Here is a 13,546-nt window from a genome sequence, read left to right as displayed (position 1 = left end):
GCTTTCCAGGCTCATCTCAGAGCTCCACTCATCAGAATGCTCGGTTTTGTCTTGCTTGTGTTAATTTACATCTACATAATCGAAACCAGTCAACGGAAACATCGCTTGGTATTGCAGTCTCGTCCAAAGCAGCATGATAGAATGCCTGATCAGTCGTGGGGCTCCAGTGTGTAACATGTCTTTGCACAATCTGCCTATTAGGCCGCTTCTAAATTCAAGCGGAGGCCTCATATACAATTTTTATGAGAAATCTTCCAGCCACTCAATCTGGTTTGTAATCACTACTGAAGGATTCCTGCAGCAACCTAATTTGGAGTGATCTAAAGGTTACCGGTGTAACCACGCAGCACAGAGTGCCAATGAGATAAACCCCAGTGGTGGCCGTCCCCGTCTCTAGCTGGGGGTTGTGAGTCATTAAGAGTCAGGCCTCATTAGGGAAGCTGTGGTGTGGTGCATCGTAGACACTGGTTCCCCTGGTTTCAGCCACCTGAGCGTATGACGTGTTAGAGGCCAGAAGGAGAGCACAAAGACATGCCAGGGGACATGTAGGGTTTTTTTGACAAGCGCAGCAACAGCATAAAAACTCAATGGTGATGATTACTTGCTCCCCCAAAAAATAAAGCGTGTTTAAAAGCTCCATAGTGGTTTTATTTTCTCGAGTAGGCTATAGTCCTTAAATACAGTTAAAGGGTATTGGTACTTTACCTGAGGAGGAAATTGTTATATACGGTTGGGTGGGAGGGGTAAGATTACATTTGTTGTCTTAGCTCAATCAGCATCCAAATCAAAATATTATTTACCTTAATATATTCGTCAGTACTAATAATGATATAATAACAGTTTAACCATGGTCTGTTCAGAATAGGACCGATCTGTGGACCAATCAATCAACACGTTCAGTATATTTTGCTAACTACACTTTACCTGACTACTTCGTTTTCTTTGTTTCTCCACATTTCCTCATTCCTCTTTATGTGCACTCACTTTAAAGAGACCTAACGCATGCACTGACAAGTGTGCTGAAGTCATGAAGCCCAAGAGGGTGTTTGTCGCTGCATTTATGGGAATTTCAGTAATGCTGACGGCACGAAGTGGAGCCAAGGCAGCAATGTCTTACACCTGATCTCTCTCCCGGGTACTTTATTTTTTATTACACTTCAATGATTAGGAATGCCAGCTTGACATGATCCAGCTAAGGATTAATTTCACAATCTCTCAATCTGAGACTGGACAGTCCAGCTATAATACTGCTTAGTTATGGCTATGGACATTAGCTGTTCAGCACATCTGTGAGGACACAGGACATACTAAGTTCGGATTATTTTGTACAGGGCCGGAAGAGAATTTCACCTCGTGTTAGCCGTGGGCAGAGAGTGAAGATGGACAGGGAGGACACAAGACAGAAGTGCAATATGCACATTATTAGCATGCTTAAAATTCATATATACATTATGCAGTTTGCAGGATCCCAGGAGAAAGTGCAGGTACTCGGCCACCATAGCGTCTCAGTGTATAATGTGCCTCAGCTGAAATATTTTAACATTAGAATGGACAGAAATAGCTGTTTTAATTGAAACGGACAGAGTTTTGTAGGTGTGCAGAAGTAGCAGTAGTAGTAGACATACATTTGACTGATTGTAGTGTGAATTCACACAAACGGATTTATGTACTCACTTGTTCGTACATTTAGCACTGCTAGGACACAAAAATGACAAAAATAAAATAATTCCCATTATTTGAATTGATAATCAATTAATAGATCAATAAAGATTTAAGTGGGTATTTCAGCAATTTGATGGTGACACAAGAGACAGAGTGGTTCAAATTAAAGCCTTAAAGGTTGAAACTACACATTTAATTAAGATTTTTACTACATATCTCACAACAAAGTAGTAGTAACTTTCAATTCATTCATCGTTTTCCACTGTCTACAGCTTGTAAATCCCAGATTGTAACACAGGTTTTGTCAACTAAATTCGTCTCAAAGGCCACTTGAGCAGATCTAGGATATAAGAGAAGTGTCCTCACACAATGAGAAATGTTTACCACGACCCGGTAAACAGATCTTTGTGAGTAAAATGTTTTAATATCTATTTCGATCGCCAAACAATTGGTTCGATTTCTCAGTTGTGAAGAATTTCGGCTTTTCTGTGTGAGGAACAACAGGCGATCCGAAAATTTCATCTTGAGCTTTAGGAAAATGTTAAAATAATTTCACCTCCAAAACATTCATTCATTCATTCATTCATTCATTCATCTTCTGTAACTGCTTGCTCCTGTGAAGTGTCGCGGGGTTTGCTGGAGCCTATGCCTCCCAAACAAATTGATTAAATAGTTGAATAATAATAATAATCTACAGGTTAGTTAGTGTTTCATAAATTCAGAACTTATTTTAAGCATCATCGGTTGTGTGCTGTCCAACCTTTACATATTTGTATTTTGGTGTCATATATTACAAGCACAGTGTGAAGCGACTCCGCAAATTAAATGTTTGGAAAATCCTCAGCTTTAAAACCGTCAGCTCCTCACTCAGAAAGCCGCGTTGTGTAACTCCTGCAACAGAACGGCAACAATACAACTTTCATGACTGTGATTTCTGCTTGGTTGTTGAGGCACCTGGGGAAATGCTGTGCGTCGTTTAACAGGAGCTTAATTCTGCCCACATGGTTTATTCATGTGGCGACCGCTGATATCACGACTCTCATAAATCACGCAGTGCGGCATGCTGGACGTCCACAAGCTCGGGCAGGGCTCACTAATCTCAACACCATCTTTCATCTGAATAACCTTGCCTTACCGCGGGGCAGGCCGACACCAGACACAGCCCATTGGAGGGAGGCTCTCCCCATACCTTTATGTCTTTCAGTCTGGCCACAAAGACTTGTCTGTCGGAGCAGACAAACACCGTCCTGTGTACTTCCAGGCAGGAGTCTGCCCGCTCTCGACCACGGGCAATAATGAGAAATTGCTTCATGGACATCAGAGAAACTAATCTAGTCTAACGTTAGCTTTATGAATGTAGAATCAGACACACAAGGGAAATGAGCAGCGGAGCCGGTCCAGCCATCTGTTCAGAAGTGGTTCAAAGAAAGAGCAGAAAATGTGAAACTAATGTGAGTAAACACGATCATCAAATATAGATAATGGAATACAGCACAGAGCAACTTTGCCCTCATTTTTCTTGTGGTTTTTCTACTGTCAAACATTATTACATTTTTTTTTTTGTAATTAATTATACGTGGTTTCTTTCACAAAACAGCCACCGACTCTACAGTTATAAACATGTCACCAATTAACAGCTTTAGGCCTAGATCTTCCGTATGAAAACTAATTAGCGAAATAACAATGAACCAAAATAACAATGTGCTTGATGTCACATAGCTCTGTCTGCTGCTTCGAATAGTCTGAGTGTTTCCCCCCATGCTTTTAATAACAAACCACAGGCATCACACTGACAGCCAAATGTGTTTCTGTGCCCTCTGCACTACGCCTGTCCCCTCTCCACAGCCTGGCTATGGCCTCCTGCTGCCACCAGGAGGACGCACCAGTCAGGCTCCTCCATGCACCAGTAAAGGCTCTCCTTCCCCACACAGACAATTAGCCACCCTGTGACTGATTGCAAGTAATGAGAGCGGCTAGAGAACAGTTGGACATCTTTGGACAAATTAATGTGTGAATATTAGCCTGTTGAACCTTCTGCTCTCTCCCACCAGGATCATTTTTAGTGGAGAACCGAAACGAGCGACTCTATTACTCAGCAGCTGCCCGGTCAAGGAAGCACAACCACACAATTGTGTATACTAAGCGGCTAAGATGGTTATTACCGTGTGTTAGATCTGCAGCTTCAAGAGATCCAGGGCCAAACTCAGCAGAGGTATGGTGCGGACAGAAAAACAAATGAAACGATGTAGAGGGAAGGAGGCACTGAACAAGCAAGTTGAGTCTAGCTGAGCCGCTCGCCATGAAATGCTGAAACAACAGCGAAGCTGCCAGGGCAATTTTACACCCCAATAGTTTCACACCTCAGCCACCAACCCTTTCCAACTCTGAACCTTGTGTCTTCTTTGTGTCTTCATTTATTTTGTGTCAGTGTCCAAGATGTGAGAAGCCAAGCAGTGAGAAACTCGTCCCAAATGTCGCAGGGTAAGCGGTGTGTGAAGCAAGCGGAGGGTGAGCAACGAGGAGAAAAGCCACTGCGCGTGGATGCACTTTGCAATCCTCTGAGATCTGAAAGGACTTCACGTTACACTTCGGAAAAAACGGTTTTATACTGGCACATACACCTCAGCAGAAGACACATTTAAATCCTTTACCTACAGAAGAGTACCCATTAATGAATGTGAATTTACAAAACGTACTCTACGTATCAATATAAGAGTCAATAAAATAAAAGTGGCTCTGCTGTAAAATGCCTCCTGGGTCTGATTTACTTTACGACCTTATCTTGATATGTCAAGCAGCATTTTAATGCTGAAGCTCGTTGAAATGGAGCGTTTCAGGTACTTTAGAGACAGTCGGGTATTTTAGTAGGGTTTCTCAACTTAGGGGTCATGACCCCCTCCATTTAGCAAGATGAATAATTAAACTAAATAATGATTTCTAAATTAGTTTTATTTTATTTTGTTCTGTTACATGTTGAATAATATGACAGGAAATATTACAACTACTCAGCCATCTGAAATATGATAAATAGATTTGAAGTGGGCGACAACTTTTTCTTCAGTAAAATTAGTGAAGCAACGGCAGCACTCAGGTAAATGTAGAGGAGGATATTTAAAATATAGTTAGTGTATAAAAAAAACATAGCATTAATTCACAAGTAAAAGTTAAAACAACACAACTTAAAAAAAAAAGTTATTTACACCCACTGATGTACGGTGTCAAGTGTGCAGGTCAACCCTCTTTGCTAATTTACAGGAATTAAAGAGGCTGTGGGATTTCTCACAAGACAAATATGTGTATATGAAGCGGGGGTTTCCGATCATCTCCTTATGTTAGACTGAAAGCTACATCTCCTACAATGCTCTCTAGACTAGAGTTGTACTCCCCCTGCTACTGAAGCACATTAACCTTGTGTATCACCAGTGAATGTCTGAAAGAGCAATGACTTACCATCATGATCATTACATCTGAAAATATGCTCCTGCGGCATGTACGATGCAACCAGGTGATCTCAATTTGGTGAGATGAGAGCTCCATCAACTGGATTTGCATTAAAGATGTATGCCCAATTTTTGCCACCGTGACCTTTTAAATGTCCTTGAATCCACTTGAGCAAAATATGCCTACTTGGACTGAATGCATTAAAAAAATGAGAGGCTGTGTTCAGCCCGTCTGCTGAATACATGAAGAAGACGCCTGTTTTCATCACTGACGTGACAGAGTTACATGAAGCCAAAATGGAACTGACAGTGAAAATCCGGAGCATGCTAGAAACGCAGCGAAAGTCATTAGGATTGTGCTTGTAGAGTAATCAGGAGAGAGAATATAACCGCTGGGCTGGAGAAACAATGGAGTGAAATGTATTAGATATAAATCATGTGCTTCATTAAAGGTTCACATTGTTAAAACTCATGCTACAGTGCATTATACAAGAATGTAATTGTTTCATACACTGCCTGGCCACTATCTTAGATACACATGTTCACTACTTTTTAAAGTAAATATCTAACTAGAAGTCATTTTGTAATGGGATCACTCCAGCTATCCACGTGTTGACCTTCCAACTCATGAGTAGTCGATTGAAATCATTCATACTAGAGATTCAAATTTAACTGTTTACATGAATGCTAAATAACATGATCCAATAAGGTATAACATTCGTCAGAAAATCTGTCATTTGACATGTGAACAGTGCCTCAGATCACCATGATGCATCTGCCAGAAATATGACAGAAGAAGAAGAAGAAGATGTCCCGTTTATCACCTCTGTTATAAAACTGACAACCCCGTAATCATTCAATAGAGGAAGATGACCAACATGGGGCAACCATGTGCCATATCAAATCGTAAGCATTCACACGGTTATTAGGCGCTAATGTTTTCTTATTAAACAGATTAATTCCAAAAGCTCACGCCATCCCTCTCAATTCCCTCTGACAGGGCCAGTCTGGTTCGGGTCAGTCTGTTCCAACTGAAGCGGCAACATGAGGCATTTCTTTTCAAACGGGGCTATTATTGTGATTATTAGTGGCATACTTGGCCATCACTGAACTCAGCCTTCATTTTGTTCTCCACACACCTGTGAAGTTTCAAGAATGGATTTTTCACGGTTAGGAAACTATCGCTTAGACATAACCAGTCCATGAGACAGACTGTGTTACATACAGTATGAATAATCAACCAGTCACATGGCAAGAAAAAAAAAAACAAAAAAAAACACGAGGAATTTTGCAATGCCGACATGTCTAAGGAGGACCTGCTGAAGTTCAAACCAAGCATCAAAATGTGGAAGCGCGCTTTGCACACACCGGGCCCCTTGGCACCAAATGAGCATCGTTTAAATACCACAGCCTAACGGAGCATTGTTGCTGACCACGTCCATCCCTTTATGAGCACATCTTCTAATGGCTATTTTGAGCAGGATAATGCGCCATGTCACAAACATTGTATCATCTCAGACCGGCCATAACACGGACATAACAATGAGCGCGCCGTACCTAAAAGTCACCAGATCTCAAGCCATTAGAGCACCTGTGGGATGTGGTGTAACAGGAGCCTCGCATCATTAAGGTGCTGCCCACAGGAGCTGTGTGAGGCTGTCGTGTCAAAATGACAAGAATGTGCCCAGCACCTTGTTGAATGTGTGCTACAGCGAATTAAGCAGTACTGAAGGCAGAAGGGAGTCTAACCCAGTACTGGGAAAACTGCACAATGCAATGCACAAATAATAGAGCCGTGCACTCAACTCACTGCCTCGTGATGTATATTAACACCAAACCTAACCAAAATGGTCGGTGCTGTAAATTTCGCACGGCCTTTCAGACCCTCACAGCCTGTCTTGGCCCTATCAGCCCTTCTTCCATCATTCTCTCCACGATCATATGGCTGTGGCAGAGATCCGTTGCCTGACGCTGGTGCTGTGGAAGCCAAGTATTTGTGCCCTGACCTTCTGCTCTCTGGACAGGTCTGAGCGCAAAAGCAACGCCTGCAAGAGGCCAAAGGCAACGGGGACACTTGGTTGGCTGCTGTATTATTCATGAGTCACCACTTTAGCGTGGGCTGTTATTCGGCATCTAAACCCCAGATGTGGTTCAATCTGTGCTCCATTCAATGTCCTGACTGCTGGTCATTGATCACAGGCAAGGTACCCGGGTGCTGAATAAGCGCAGGGGCTTTATGCTATAGGAGCTCAAAGCGCCTCACTGATAGCACACAGATCCATCACCAGACACTGGAAACGATCCAGAGTTTTCTCGCTGGAAATGATCAGACCAGCTCCGAGGAAGATGCATCTACAACAGTTGTTTAACAGGCGTAGCACAGACTGTGGCAGAGATGTGACAGCAATATGTTATATGTCAGGAATCGATGCAGTGCAGCAGTGGAGCCGAGTGTGTGCTGCATTTCTGTGTTTGAATCAAATTTTACTTTCATTTATACACTCAGAAACACACACTCAGACACACACACACACACACACATCCCCAGCAACAGGCAGCAACAGGCAGGAAAAAAAAATAAAAATACTATGATGAGGTCCCTCTGTGAAAGGCGCCAGAGGCAAGGTATCACACTCTAATAGGCATCATACTATTAATGGGCAGTTGAGCACAGTGAATCATTTGTCTACTTTAATCATCAATCCCATATGGGCAGCCAAATGTGACATGACCACTACTCTTCCCCGTCTGCATTTGTCAGGATGATAACCATCCATCATTGATCATGTTGCAGAATTACTGTAGAATATGAAATGTGAATAATAATTACCATCAGTTATTCTAGCGGGACGTCACGTAACGCACCACTACGACCTGTGTACCAATTTGTGGGTTGCAGACTTCGCGTCCACGCCATTATTTTCTAAGGAACGATTTTTCCGAACGAATTTGACCTTTCAAACCTCAAACACTGGAAGACTCTTTTGAGATTTGTAAAGTCTGAAAGGGACCTAAGCAGCGTTCACAACACAACACTGATGCAAGGGAATATTTAACCTTTTTTTAAAAAAAAAAAACAGGAATGGATATTGTTGGATTTTTTTATTTCATTTTTTTTATAGCGAGCATTAAAAAATGCCTTGTTCTTTGATCAGAGGGATGACTCACCTTCAACATAACATTTTCTCTCCATAAAAATGAATCACATCCATTTGAAATCATTTTCTCAACACTCTCAACACTCTTAGTGCCTCTCGGTACGTTTTTTTGATGCTGTAAAATTAACATTAAATATTAAATTTGTGCATGTTTCTGACAGGACCGTATTTCATACTTCTCTACTTCTGCTGCTCAGCCACCTTGGGTTGCAAGAATAAGAAAAGATTAGCCGTAGTTGCTCACTGAACGTCTGGGGTTTCTTTGTAGTCTGGATAAGTGATTAAATCCAGAGTAATTAGTAAAAAAAAAAAAAAGGCAGTACAACTCATCTGCAAATGGAAAGCGAGTGAGTAAACTATGCGTAAAAAGCATATGCCTGAGATGGAGGGGGGATTTTTGCTGTCTAAGGCATAATGATGAATAATAGCCTTATCAACAAAGCACAACACATCCCTACATGCTGAGATGTTATCACTGCTCATTTCCTTCAGCTCATGTAGCCCGTGTCTCTGGTGGAAAATGTGTCATGTGGGCCCCGTGCTCTGCAACTGACAGCCTAGTCATGTCAAAATACTCGGGCTTTCTGGCAGGGGTCTTTTCACAAGACAAGGAAGGAAAAAAGTGGCAGGTGCAAGCACATGCATCAGCAGTATTTGCAAAAAGTCACAAAATTCCCACAAGGGACATGGTTGTCATTAAAACAAACAAGAAAAGGACTGATGAGTGCATTAATCAGAGCTCGGCCAAGCTTCGATGTTGAGCTGTAGTCCATGGCGCTCCTCCCCAGGACTGCGCCTGAAGGGGGGTGGGATTAACACAGCTCCACGCTGGAGCTCCTGTATCTGAAATCTGCCTGAGCTCATCGTTTCTTGTCCGTGCTAAGATGCTGTGGCTGGATATCAAGCTCAAGCAATCTATTCCCCTGCAGAACGCTGGCTGACCGGCATCAATGCCGAGCATTGTCGAATTATTAATTAAATGTATGCATGCATAATCAGACTCAGACATGGTTAGACCTTTGGGACTGCGAAGACAGAATTGAAGCTGAATCTAAATTGCAGATGTCCTCTTATTTTTCAATGCCAGCCAGCAACGCTGTTTTGGAAGCCTTAAAGTTTAGCATCACTTTGCACTTATTAAACTTTGTGACGATACAAAACATGCACAACCATGACTTATTCATTACCATCCACGCTCACATGAAAAAAAAAAAAAAAAATCCCTTTGGTAACATAAAACTGCAACATGTTGCTGCTTTTACAATCAAATACTACAGTACATGTACAAAGACAGGAAATAGAAGATGTGTGTGTATGCTGTGCATTATATATCGTTTCCATTCCCTCTCTCCACCGTACAAAAATGTAAATGCCACAGCTTTCAAGAGTAAAGCAAAGTCCGGGTCCTGCCTGCACATATTTCATTAACTTTTGTTAATGTAGTTGCTATGGCTCCAGGGTATTTGCTCAACGCTCAACGCATTTTTGCAGAAATAATAAGATCTATCAGTCATCGTGAGGCAAAAACAGCTTAATCTGCAGAATAAAGGTCATCCAAGCTGGTACTTTTGAGGGACTCTGACGGAGAACAGTGTTCAAAACTCTAAAAGAAACTCGCCCCTTGAAATATTACAGCGTGCTGAGGTGTTCACACGCAGCTTCCAATATTGGTGTCGAGATTATAATGCTGAGCTGACTTTTATGATTCGCCCTCGTGAACTGGACCCAGCCCACTCATTATTCCACAGTAGTTCTCTGCAAATCCTGATACACTGCTGGAGACATTTTACACTAGCAACAGCATTTCTGGCCCGTGAGGAAAACTAAATCTGAACATACGTGCTGACAAGTGTTTCCTAATCCTTTTCTTCACATGTGAAGATTAGTGACACGACGTGGGTCCAGACCTGCAGCTGAACAAGTGACGATGGCATTTATAGGAAAAAATTTTAAAAAATGAACATGCCATCTAAATCAAACAGATATCCCTGAACGTACTTGTATGTCTAATTTACACTGCGAACGGCTATGCAAAATCAAATTCCCAACCGGGAAAGCAATTTTTTTCCAATAGAATCTGTCCTTGTGAAGTGAGAAAGCTGTCAGCCTTCCTCTTTCACACAGGCACACTCCTTCATTAATCAGCCCTAATTAAAGATATTGACTGAGCCAAGCATCAGGATTTACAGTTGAAAGGGTTTACTAGACTATAAAGTGCACACACACAAAAAAAAAATAAAAAAAACTCCACGAGCCACTTATGCACCCTCGAAGGATCCGTTGCTTCGGGAGAGCACAGAAAGAAAGACAAAGATGCGCCTGCTCTCTTCTCATTAAATAACGTCAGAGTTTACGGCGTCTCGGCGCGCAACACTCGTCCTTGGCTCTGCTGAGAGCCGAAGCCACTGAAGCTGAACTGAGTATGAATTTGTTTTTCTGGCAGCGTAACCTCTCAATGGTGGAAAAAGTTGCTTGAAATCACAGCTTAAACCAGCCCTAACCCTGGAGGACTAGCAAATTGTGTGTAAACACAACCCGCAGCACAGCAATTCAGAGTGCAAAGAGATCATTCCTACTTGTGCACATACAAATGAAAATATAAAATATTGCTAATTATTTTATTTATTTATTTTTACAGATTTTACTTATTTTAAAATTTTTAACACTACTTTTAGCAAGACAAATACAAATGTGCACACATATAGATAGATAGATAGATAGATAGATAGATAGCTAGATAGATACGGAGTGAAATAACTTCCACTCACTAAAAGAATCATCTCCTAATTAGCTGACTTGGTGTCTTATCAGATGAACTGACGGCTTAAGAAAATTCTCCTACTCTTTTAAATAAATCACTTAAAAATCCATCAAGGTCTTAAATTATTTATCATCACAAAGCTGGAAAACAAGTCCATTTCTCTGTACTTGTGGCGAGCATGACATTCTATTCTCAATACTCAGTTTCAACAGGGCAATAATGAATTATTAAAAAAAAAAGGTGGTGGTGGGTGGAGGTTGTGTAGAGATTTTGTCAACTTGTTTGACAGCCTAAATTACAGCTACATGGACGTCATAAACAAAAGAAAATGAAAGCACTATTAGGCCACACGTTCTGCTATTGTGAGACGTCCAGAATAACCGCCGACTTTGTTTGTTTGTCGCTTCAATTAATTTAGAGTGGTTCTGACAATATAACTGATCTAACTTCGTGACAGAAAGGAAAACAGTATTTGGAAGTTAAACAGGAGTTGGGGTGATGTGAATTATTAATTCGAGAATGCGGATGTGTCGTGTTTGCGTGGTTTTCTGCAGAAAATGAAACTAAAACCGTGAGCTGATTAAATGTGTGGCACTCAGACATCAAGAAATGTAATCAAAAGTGTAACAAAGAAGAAGCAATTATTACCTCCTGACAACGTGATATCTGAAGTGTCGCTCTCAGGGTCAAACCCAAACCTGCACTGCTGTTGTGCCATGGTGCATTTATGATAAATGACTTTATGAGAAATTGCTGTAATGCGGAGAAACCATGCGGAGCCACAATGCATGCAGCTCCAACACGGCAAAACAACAGCAGCTACTGAGGGGCTCCAGTTGTTTCGAGACAGAGTGAGAGTGTGTGTGGTATGTTTCTCAGTCATTTGATTAAAAAAAAAAAATGGTGGATTTAACAAAAGGGCTTTTTGGTCTGTTTATTCTTCCACAAAGGGAATCAGCAGCTGTAATGCTTTCATTATTAAAGGATGGTGCAGATCTGCTCATTGACTAATAGACTAATGCAACTTTAATCAGCTGGCTTTAGCCTGCACTCTGTTGTCATCTAGTGGCTGATAAATGACATAACATCCTGCACGGGGCTTTTTATATCCCAACCACACTATCAAAAATGTTCATCGCTGCAGCTCCAAATCCTTGACTTTGAGAGACAAAACATTATCTTAAATCCTCCTTGGAGAAATTGACAACAGACTGAGAAAGCTGCTGCGATACTGGAGTTAAACAGGAAACACTTAAACCAGTATTGATGCCAAACAGAAGCCAAGGAATAAAAGACGCAGCTACAGTCTGCAAACTTCATAGAAAGACGAAAAGCACTAACATTAACGAATTAAAATTTTGCACCCTGCAGCATTAATTTGAAATCATTACAAAGATTACATTAAAGCAGACTTTTAAAATCACCGCGTCTTCAAATGAATAGTTTTCATGGGGACCACACGGGGTAAAAGGCACGTAAAAACAACCGGCTACACGTCTGCAATAGATTATAAAAGTCTCCTGAGTGGCACAGCCCTTTTCTTCTGGCACAGCGCGCACATTTCCACGGGATAGACTCGCCAATAGCCTAATTAAATAGAAAGCACAATTTTTCACATCAACCATCAACAGCAGCGCTCTCTGAACGCCAGAAGACTGAGAAGCAAGTTACCGCGGGGCGCTCCAGCGACACAGACCAAATAAATAAATAAATAAATAAATAATAAACGGATAAAATAAGCCATTTATCTCTTTTAAATAAACATCCGCAAAGCTGTTTATCAGGCGGTGGCGATGACAAGCCTGCCGCAGCATCATTAGCCTCTGCTGCCGATTAAATCAAGCCCGGTGGGGAGGGAGGGAGAGGGAAAACAAATGCATTGAACTCACCCTCCGGGAAACCTGAAATTGAAAGTTATCGCCCTGGAGATAGGGGGGAATTCAGCCCGGTCCGCTGTGCAACACGGTCTTGCAGGTTCAGCCGGCTGTGGGACTCAAACTGAACTGTAGGCGGGTTAGGGGAGGTAGTTTGTGGCAGTTCAAATGTGGATTTTTCGCACACGGCGACGCGCGCAAGTCAGGTGAAACGGACGGACCGCCGCCGCTTCCTCTCGCTTCTCTCTCCTCTCTGCTGGTGGAGCGCGGCCCACTTTAAACTCTGGTGACGTCATGGGGTGCTGATGCTGATTGCCCCCCCCCCCCCCCCCCCCCACCCTACCCCACTCCACCACCGACTATACACACACAGAGACACACACATACACCATTACGCACTCACACAGCTTTACGCACGCAGAAACTCATCCAATAATAATCTTACGGCAACTTGAGAAAAATCTATCAAGTTGAAAACACCCCTTCAAAACGCACACAACTTCAAATTCCATACATGTGATTACTGGTCTTCTCTCCATACATGGCAGAAAGATTCAAATTGCCTGGAAAAACATAATTATTATAATTAGACCCTATATATTTCTGCAAGGGCGCACACTTCAGCGCTCATGTGTACCGGGAGAAAAGACC

Source organism: Chelon labrosus, assembly GCF_963514085.1.
Source record: "Chelon labrosus genome assembly, chromosome: 11".
Classification (NCBI taxonomy): Eukaryota; Metazoa; Chordata; class Actinopteri; order Mugiliformes; family Mugilidae; genus Chelon; species Chelon labrosus.
The sequence above is the reverse complement of the archived record's forward strand: the minus strand, read 5'-3'. Positions refer to the sequence as shown.